Genomic DNA, 11,245 nt, shown 5'->3' with positions numbered 1-11,245 from the left:
GATAATATCCTAGCCATTCAGGCTTTGGTTTCCCCTGAGGACAGGCCTTGTTGAGAAGAGACAAGTGCCCTGGCTTTTTACTGTCTGCCCTCCCCACCCCCTGCCCTCCCTATACCCACCTGACCCCAACCCCTACCTCATTTCACACCAACCTCCAACTCCCCAACCCGCCCCCCAAGCAAGCCATAAAAAAGAAAAAAAAAGGTTCCTTTTTGTCTCCTCCAGTACAATTTGAGGCAACTTTTCTCTGATATTTATTGTGCAAATTTCATTGAGCTAGACATAAACCACACAAGACTGCAGGGGAACATCTATCAGTGGGTGCCCATGGATTATTTAAACTCTCAGATTTCTCCACACCTAACTTCTAGCAATTCATCGATTACAGTTATGGCTTTCTCATGCAGGTACTGGTTGCTGGTGCTGATTCCCACAGCAATTTCTGCTCATGAGTCTCTGCTCTGGTAAGGTGAGACTTGGTGTATTTGCCAGTCTATCTATCCATTCTTAGGGCAGTAGCTTGCCCTGTGTCCTCTCCTCTCTTAAGGATCCACAAACAGTTATTAATTTTCCAGTCTGTTTAGCTTTTTACTCGTTGTTAGGACAGAGTGGAGACTTTCAAGCTAATTTGCAGAAAATGAAAACTAAAGTCCTCAATACCTGCTCTACATTTAGATATGTATTTACCCTCAAGGCTACTCCTCCACTTTTTTTGAAAGTTCTGGAATTTCACTGACTTATTTTCCCCCCACTGCTCTCATGATTAAATTAGATATTTTCAATATTAATATGGTGACAATCCTAAATTCTATTCACACAAATACCCCTCCAAGCTATAATAAAATCCACCACTATCCTACTATTTAAGCAACATTTATCAAGACCTCAATCTAGACCTTCTGTTGGAGGGTAGCTGAAGTTTCTACAGTAGACCACTTAGCATCAGTGCAAAGGTCTAGAATGTAGCCTACCTCGGAAACTTAAGCAACCATCCATTAAAAATCTGAGCTGCCTCAGTCCTTTCTTCTCTTTAACTTGTTACTGTTTTAATCTTCAATCCCTTTCCATTTCATTTTATTTTAACCCATAAATTACCACTAAGCCATACATTTTTTCCAGTTCAATGTGATACATTTTATTATTCTTCCAAGTATCCACTCCCTTCCCTGAATAGTTTTATATTTCTTAATCTTCCAGGCCTCCCTATAGGACGCATGTATTAACATATCCCATGATCAGGCTTGACCATGTGAAATGGCTTGCTTTGGCCAATGAGATGTCAGTGGCCACAACAAGTGCAATATTAAAGATTATTTTAAGAAGACAAAGAAGAAGACACTTTCTAACACCATACACAAAAATAAACTCAAAATGGATTAAAGATCTGAACGTAAGACCAGAAACTATAAAACTGCTAGAGGAGAACATAGGCAAAACACTCTCCGACATACAAATGGGATCTAATTAAAATTAAAAGCTTCTGCACAAAAAAAGAAATTATAAGCAAGGTGAAAAGACAGCCTTTGGAATGGGAGAGAATAATAGCAAATGAAGCAACTGACAAACAACTTATCTCAAAAATATACAAGCAACTCCTACAGCTCAATTCCAGAAAAATAAATGACCCAATCAAAAAATGGGCCAAAGAACTAAATAGACATTTCTCCAAAGAAGACATACAGATGGCTAACAAACACATGAAAAGATGCTCAACATCACTCATTATCAGAGAAATGCAAATCAAAACCACTATGAGGTACCATTTCACGCCAGTCAGAATGGCTGCGATCCAAAAGTCTACAAGCAATAAATGCTGGAGAGGGTGTGGAGAAAAGGGAACCCTCTTACACTGCTGGTGGGAATGCAAACTAGTACAGCCACTATGGAGAACAGTGTGGAGATTGGAAATAGAACTGCCTTATGACCCAGCAATCCCACTGCTGGGCATATACACTGAGGAAACCAGAATTGAAAGAGACACGTGTACCCCAATGTTCATCGCAGCACTGTTTATAATAGCCAGGACATGGAAGCAACCTAGATGTTCATCAGCAGATGAATGGATAAGAAAGCTGTGGTACATATACACAATGGAGTATTACTCAGCCATTAAATAGAACACATTTGAATCAGTTCTAATGAGGTGGATGAAACTGGAGCCGATAATACAGAGTGAAATAAGCCAGAAAGAAAAATACCAATACAGTATACTAATACATATATATGGAATTTAGAAAGATAGTAACGATAACCCTGTATGCGAGACAGCAAAAGAGACACAGATGTATAGAACAGTCTTTTGGACTCTGTGGGGGGGGGGATGCTTTTGGAGAATGGCATTGAAACATGTATAATATCATATAAGAAATGAATCGCCAGTCCAGGTTCGATGCAGGACACAGGATGCTTGGGGCTGGTGCACTGGGATGACCCAGAGGGATGGTACGGGGAGGGAGGTGGGAGGCCAGTTCAGGATGGTGAGCACGTGTACACCTGTGGCAGATTCATGTTGATGTATGGAAAAACCAATACAATATTGTAAAGTAATCAGTCTCTAATTAAAATAAATAAATTTTAAAAAATTCAGGCTTTCTCCACGTATAAAAAAAAAAGAAGACAAAGAGTAGAATGGAGCCAAACCTAGGCTGACCTGAAGATCTGTCATCAAAACTTAAAAGCTTTTTGCCATTATCCACTAAGATTTTAGGGTTGTTGGTTGCCACAGGGAGAGCTGACTCATGTACCCAAATTAAGCCCCACTGGCCAAGTATCTGTCACCAACATTCTCTTCTCCTCCTTGACTTTCTGCATCACGTGCAAAAAGTCCTCAAAAAGATCTCCATCTTTAAATATGGTTCCCTGTTGCTGCTAAGTCGCTTCAGTCATGTCCAACTCTGTGTGACCCCAGAGACAGCAGCCCACCAGGCTCCCCCGTCCTTGGGATTCTCCAGGCAAGAACACTGGAGTGGGTTGCCATTTCCTTCCCCAATGCATGAAAGTGAAAAGTGAAAGTGAAGTTGCTCAGGTGTGTCTGACTCTTAGCGACCCCATGGACTGCAGCCTACTAGGCTCCTCTGTCCATGAGATTTTCCAGGCAAGAGTGCTGGAGTGGGGTGCCATTGCTTTCTCCGATGGTTTTCCCTGACACCAATTCACGTTCTAAGAGCTTCTGATAAAAATTATAGAAATATGTACTTGGTTGCCATTATAAATTCTAAGTTTCCAAACTCAGACCTCTCAAATAATTTATTAATCTTTTTAGTTATCCATGGTGAGCAACTTTTATTATTGTAATTGCTATTCCAGACCTCCTTCCCTCAAGTCTCCTACTCATACAGCACACCCTTCTTTTTCAGATTCCTTTGCATCCATCCTCATATACACATTAATCTTGATTTAGGCACTTATTTACATCTGCAGCCATTCTTTCCTTCTTTCTCCCCATCTCTGTAACCTATACCACTTTTCCACTTCAAGAGAAATACTACTACTCATGTTTTACCTCATTACTACCTTATTTGACATCTTCTTGGATTTTGATACAATTTTACCTTCTTTCTAAGTTATAAATGTTCCATCTATTATTTGTCCATCCTACAAAGCAAAAGAGCTCCCAGTCCCAACTATGGGCCCTTCCTTTATCTAATTTCTCTCCACTATCATGCCCAATCTTTTGAGTATAATTGTTCTTCCCTTCTCAATTACATCTCAGCCCCTTAAATCCAACTTTTATCGCCACCCTTACATTTAAGCTACTTTGACAAACTTATTACCTCAAATTTCTTAAAACTTTATGTTTAATTCACTGTCACTGTACTTTTCTATTCTTCATTTTTTGACACTTTGCAAAATGGTTTTCTTTAGGTTTCATTTATTTCAATGCAGCTTTCTACCTTTGGTTTCTGTGATACCACCTTTTCCCTTCTCTGCTTTATCTTTGATGAAGGAATACATTTTTAAATATATTTTTGCCATTGTTTGTATTGTCAATAAATGTATCTCATGATTATTATTTTCCAAAACTGTGTATAGTGCATTAATTAGGGAAAATTAAATAAAATTAAATGGCCCTAAGCCATTAGAAGTTTTCCCTAAAAATGAAAATGCTTGCAGTCAGTCTTGAAGGATAACAAAGCACTAACTAGGTGCACAAAGAAAGAAGGGAACTTCATGAAGAGAGAAAAACATAGATAAAAAATATATCCAGTAATGTTGAATTTATTTGTCAGGACTGACTCACCATAGATGAAACATGTAGGATTGAAAGTGAAAGTGAATTTTCTCAGTTGTGTCCAACTTTTTGTGACCCCATGGACTATAGCCTCTCAGACTCCTCTGTCCATGGAATTTTCCAGGCAACAGTACTGGAGTGGGTTTCCATTTCCTTCCAAAACTATGTATAGTGCATTAATCAGGGAAAATTAAATAAAATTAAATGGCCTGAAGCCATTAGAAGCTTTCCCTAAGAAATAAAAGAATTTGATAGTAGTAAGGCTGTAGAACCTCTGTTACAATATTGTGGAAAGACCTCCCCCTGCAGAACTAAAACAAGAAGGAAAATCATCAAATCACAAAAATAATATTTGTACATTATGTATTATGCAGTATTATATATGTATGTGTGTATATGTATGTATGTGTGTGTGTACATATATATATATATATATATATATATATATATATGTTGCTCAGTCATGTCCAACTCTTTGCGACCCCATGGACTATGCTGTCCATGGAGTTCTCTAGGCCAGAATACTGAAGTGGGTAGCCTTTTCCCTCTCCAGGGGATCTTCCCAACCCAGGAATCTAAACCAGATCTCCAGCATTGCAGCCGATTCTTTACCAGCTGAGCCACAAGGGAAGCCCAAGAAAACTGGAGTGGGTAGCCTATCCTTTCTCCAGCAGATCTGCCTGACCCAAATATCGAACTGGGGTCTCCCGCATTGCAGGTGGATTCTTTACCACATATATCATCAGCTTCTTGAGAGAATATATATATATATATATATATAAATAAAATTCTTAATCGGGCCTTCCCAGGTGGCACTAGTGGTAAAGAACCTGCCTGCCAATGCAAGAGGCATAAGAGACTCGGGTTAGATCCCTGGGTCAGGAAGATCCCCTGGAGGAGGAAATGGCAACCCTCTACAGAGCTTGGCGGGCTACAGTCCATGGGGTTGCAAAGAGTTGGACACAACTGAAGTGATTTAACATGCAATAGTTCCTGTATCACTAAAGTATATAGTAAAAAAGCTTCAAAGGAAAAATCTATCATAACGAAAAGTTTTACAAAAATGCCTCACTAAAAATGTTCTAAGAACCTTCTAATATGTTATTTTCCTAAGTGAGCCAAAAACTGAAACAACATAATTTGAATCCTATATTATATGAAACTGATATTGGGAATACACTACTTTTCCTAGGCTAAATAATACTGAAAATAATCACAAATAACTTAGCTATCTGCTCCATGAAGTACATACTCCTGTAAAACTATGAAGCAACCAAAAAACCTTACTTATAAAAAAATGACTTTTCAAGTCTTGCTTAAAGACACTTGCTCTCCAATCCAACGCTATTAGCTCGCAAACTCTATCAATACCAACCAGTTTCCTAACTTAGAAGTCACCATGTAATCATCTATCCTTGGCTTTAAGAATCCTATAAATATCCTTTCCTGAATTCTCTCTTCTGAGACACCACTAAAACTGTTAAAATGGTACTCTATCTTACTGTGCTAAGTGTAACAAACTTAGATTTGCTTCAATATATTTTTCTGGAGGTCTTTTGGGGAGCTCATCATACAGTTAATTTATTGATACACTGCTAAATAACAGTGAATTTAACAGTAGTATGATTTATTTATATTTAACTGGTGCTGGGAAATATTCACGAGCTATATTAAAATTTCAGCTGAAGCTCACTGGCTCTGGAATCATCCATTTTTAGGACACTGGAAGCTAAATCACCAGAAGGATACAGCTTTGAGAAAGATCTAACTTTTCTGTTAGTGAACACTATGAGAGATATTCTGTGTTTTTTTGTATACATTACTATAATCTTAGGGTCTCATATTTTGACTGGCACATAGCAGGACCTAAATTTTTAAAAAATGTACCACTGAAGTCATCAGCATTCTAATATGTGAATTAGCAAAATTCCTTTGGTGGTATTCCCATACATTTGAGGTTAGCAGAAAACTTATTTCAGGATAATAATTAATCACATGCTATTTGGTGATGGAACAACGAGTGGTTACCAGGTTCTTATATTCTTGGGAGAAGATGTGATCTTAACCAACTGGATGGTATATGGGTAACAGATTTTACCGTCTCACATTTTATCTATATAAATACTTGCAGTATTGAAAAATGGAACAAGAATTTGTCCTGAGGGTTAACTTTCCTTGCTTAAAAATGTCTTTGATGGAGAAAAGGGCTATCGTCATAGTCTACATGGAAAGAGGAAAATGAGGGAGTACTAAATTACTTTGCCTCAGAAATACATAGAATCTTTTTGTTTCTTTAATGCTTTCTCCATAATTAAAAGGGAAAAGAAAAAAAACAATGTCCTTATGTCTGTGTCATGAGGACAGACATTATCTGAGCAGCATGACAAATGAATAATTACTAGCAAAAAAAAACTTGGGGGAAAAAACCCTACTTTTAGAACAAAAGCTATTATTTAGTCAGAAATAGACAATGTGGGGGATGTCGTTACTGTTCCCTAAATTGTTCAGTAAATTATGCAGCACACACAAATACCTCGTGAGACTGTATGTGTAATTTTATGAGTGGACAGTTCATATCCAAGTGTGTGTGTAATGGGAAACAAGGATATAATACTCAGCTGATCCATGAAATTAACGTGTTGAAGAAAAAGCTTTAAACAGAGAAGATGTATGCTGATGTATAAGCCACAAAAGTAACTATCCTAATTTTGAGGCACAGGTGAGTGGGTGTAGATTGTCACTGATTTATTTTGTACAACATAAAATGTGGATGAGCCAATATCATGGATAATTTAAGGCAGAGTGACAATAGCTAAGAGCTAAACTCATTTAAATAAGAACAAAATTCTAAAACAAAGACCACCACAAAAGTAACTCCACATATGGAACATACTAAAAATAAGTGTTTCCATACATTTATCTGTAGGTGACATTAATATTTTTACACATCCTATAAAATCTCAGTCAAAACTGGAGAAGAGTACATAGAGTATATTATTAGTTATCATTTAGATGGTTTCATATTATACAATGTAGTCTCTGCTAATCTGATTTCATATTTAACATTAATAATATTTTTCCATAGATATAGACTGTCTTTTGAGATGCAGATTTGATGAAAGAATGTAAAATAATGAATTACACATTGAAATCATCACATCAATTAAAGTATGATCTTTATACATTTTACTAATTTCAAACTCTACCATTGAATATGAAATTCAAATCATCACAATAATCTAATTTGTTATGAGCTTAGGCTCTTCAGCTATATAATTTATTGACATCAACCTGCTTGTAATGCCATATATTTAAATTCTACTTTCACATTCTATAGGATGTCTATCATATAGTCTCCTTCCAAAACTGAAGCCAAAATGGAAAAGTTAAAAGTATAATATGCTGATTTCCTTTTAAACATGAAAGAGAATGAAGGAGAGAGAGAGAAGAAAGAGAATAAAAAAGGTAAGGAGGGAGAAAAGGTCCGAATACTGGAGACTGAAGAAATGAGAGGCTTAGACTCATTTTGAATATATCATCCCATTAGTTTCCATTATAAATTATTAAAATAACACCTCCCAGGTTCTCTTCAAAATGGCTTGGAATTTGCATGCCATCCATCTGTAAGCCTCTGAGTGGATTATTTACAAATCTGAAATGGCCAATAACAATTCATTTTCCATTTTAAAGCCAGCAAGTTTCTCTATAATTTGTAGAGAGAAGGAAAAAAAAAAAAAACACTTTTTGAACCATGTCATCTTGAATTCAAAATAAAATAAATAATCCTGGATTTATTCACTGCAAGATTTTTGTTTTATCTGTTTGTTTTAGCACTTTTCTAATAGCCTTCGAGATCCAACCAGTCCATCATAAAGGAGATCAGTCCTGGGTGTTCACTAGAAGGACTGATGCTGAAGCTGAAACTTCAAATACTTTGGCCACCTGATGAGAAGAGCTGACTCATTTGAAAAGAACCTGATGCTGGGAAAGATCGAGGGCAGGAGGAGAAGGGGATGACAGAGGATGAGATGGTTGGATGGCATCTCCGACTCAATGGACATGAGTTTGGGTAAACCCTGGGAGTTGGTGATGGACAGGGAGGCCTGGCGTGATGCGATTCATGGGGTCGCAAACAGTTGGACACAACTGAGCAACTGAACTGAACTGAATAGCCTTCCTCAAGAAAAATAAAACAATTCTCTGTACCAGAGAGTTCATAGCCTGATTCTTTGAATAACAGGTATTCATTGAATAAAAGGACTGATCACTGAACAGTCCCATCTGATGCTCTTAAAACCAAGATGCCTTGATAAGATATTTCTGTAATACAATAATTCCCTGAATTCAATAACTTGAAAGCAAGACAGGGATGACTGGTTATTGAGCACACAAGAACCTCTCAGGTTCTCTTCAAAATATCTTGGAATTTCCATGCCACCGATTTGTATGGATGCTTTATGTTGATAGATGTTTTAAAATTAAATTCCAAAAGGAAGCACTTAACCAAAACCAAAAATCTTACTGGCCATAATAGTGGAGAAACATAACTACCCAAATTATGAAAATGGAAGAGAAAATGCTATCTGTATATTCTTATTTGTCTTCTTACTTTTGTCTGCTAAAAGGATGAGGAAGACAGTGGATTTAGAAATAAGAATTAAGCTTTGTTTTTATTAATGCAATTTATTTCCACGGGATAATACTGAAGCAAATAGTTCAAAGCATTAAAAATGGATTTGATTTAGTTAATGGAAAGAGAACCTGTAGTTATTTTAGCTGGGGATAAAACAATTTAAGGCTTTATGTTTGCATGCTTCAGTAATAAAATTGAAATGCTAAGCTGGGGAGAATGTTGCCTTTTACTCTGGTTTGTGATAAGTCAATATATTCTAACAACTAGCATAGCCTTACAGCTTTGGAAATTATATTAAATGATCTATGATAGACTCCTATCCAGGAATCCAAGGGTTTCTATCTCAATGAAAATCTTATGACTACTCCTTAAATGACCACAGTGAAACAGAATGAAAAGAATTATGATCACTTTAAACCTGGGTGGCATTCATCAAATGGTAACACAAGGGTGAAAGGTCCTATATCCCATTTCCAGTTCTTTAACCTATCTACTGAAGTAATGTATTTTTCTCTTTAAAATGTCCCAAAAGATATAAGATGTCACTGTGCTTATAGGGTTTTGAAATTTTATTTTAAAGAATCAAAAGAAATTTGCTCTGTGAGCAGGTTTTTAAATTTGGCTTGAGGCCTCTGATTCAGGGAACAAGCAATCTTCCAACTCTCTCTTCTCCTGGAGAGATGTCCCCTTTCAACCTGTGCCTTTTGGTCCAGTACAAATCAATGAACTCAAGACCCAATATACCATGTCTTAAAAACCCATTTAGAAAACAACTGCTCCATTCAAAGTTCAGCTCCTTCTTTTATCAGAAATTGCTGGAAATGTAATTTTGCAGCAAGCATTTCATTTCTTGTCTTGAAATAGATTGAGATAAATGTGAAGTCAATGATTAGATAAACGTAATGTCTTGGTTTGATGCCATGATGCAATATTAGATGTTGTGGTCAGTACTGATGGATGTTTTGTATAGTTACTCAGCTGTATAATGGGAAAAACTCCCATGACTATATTTAAAATACCATGTGGTTCCCTTTCAATTAATATTACCAAAAGTACTTTGGCACAAATACAAAAAGCATGAGGGATTAATGCTGAGCATGCAAATGTAGTTATCTTTGCTCTGGATAGAGTTCTTCTTTATACAATAAACTATATCTATGTACAGTTTATTTACTGGGCTGCGCTGCATGCAGTACATAAAATTATTCCTTCTTCAAAAATCTCTTTCATGAGGTTATAAAAAGAAATCTCAATAATCTCCTATACTTCAGTTAAGGATTAAAGGTTGATGAGGTTAACACACATACACCAGCACAAACACAGGTACTATGGCCATAGAAACAGTGTTTATGAAAGCCTCTTCTATGTTAATAGCAAAGAAACATATTTCTCCCCTCCATTCCCTGATACCGAGGTACATACCATGCAAAATAAAAGAGAAGGAAAAGGAAGAGATGACTTTCTTTGAGAAGGAACACAAACCAGAATATCCACAGTGCCTATCAAAATGTTTTTTGGAAATGTAGAGGCTAAATTTTCTGGCACACTGGTACCAAGATTGCCTAACATAGGAATGAATCAAGGGATAAAGTATTAAATACCTTTATTCAACTTTTGCTTTTTATAATGGCTGTTCGTTGGTAACTGTATTTCATTGTTACATAAAAACTAATGATTATCAGGGATGATACCCAGTCATTATCATTTGCTGCAGTGATCAAAATAGTAAATTTCCACAATTTACCTTTTTAAAAATTAAAATGCTTAATATTTTCTAAACATCTAACACTTAAATAATGGTCAATACATCAACATTTTACTTTCTAGCACCCTTAGGTCAAACACAAGGTACTTAGTAATTTAGAAAGATTTGTTGTCTCTCCTACTGAAGTAATATGTGATCACTATTTGCAACACATAGAATAATTTTTCTGATTATTTTCGTTATTAGTATTTATATTAATCAAAATCCTAAATGTGTACTTACTTCAGCAGCACATATACTAAAACTGGAATGATACAGATATTAGCATGCCCCACAAAAAGATGACATGTAAATTCATGAAGCATTCCATACACACACACACACACACACTTGCTAAAACTATATAACACCTTGCTTCATATCATGAAAAAGAATCTTGATATACATAGGGAGGCACATGCCTATGCCCAAGACTTACAAATACAGATATGTTTTGAAATTTTTGTAATTTTCTAATTTTTTAAGTCAGTCTTTGTAAATAACTTAAAAAAATTTCATCAGAAATATTTTAGATTTTTTTTTTTCTGTAATGCTTGAATTCTACAATCACACAATCTGATGTTTTGGTGTCTTTTCCTTTTTCCCTGTAAAAACTTCTCTCCGTATTTCTGATATT

At 36.1% G+C, this 11,245-nt stretch overlaps 1 non-coding gene across 1 annotated transcript; it reads left to right on the top strand.

Annotated features, from left to right (window-relative positions):
- Positions 1-10,843: 10,843 nt before the first annotated feature.
- LOC133234871 (U6 spliceosomal RNA) lies at positions 10,844-10,945 on the top strand. Its single transcript, XR_009732356.1, has one exon. It is a non-coding gene; the product is annotated as a U6 spliceosomal RNA (small nuclear RNA).
- The last annotated feature ends 300 nt before the right edge of the window (positions 10,946-11,245 follow it).

This window comes from Bos javanicus, chromosome 21 (genome assembly GCF_032452875.1).
Source record: "Bos javanicus breed banteng chromosome 21, ARS-OSU_banteng_1.0, whole genome shotgun sequence".
Lineage (NCBI taxonomy): Eukaryota > Metazoa > Chordata > Mammalia > Artiodactyla > Bovidae > Bos > Bos javanicus.
The sequence above is the reverse complement of the archived record's forward strand: the minus strand, read 5'-3'. Positions and strand labels throughout refer to the sequence as shown.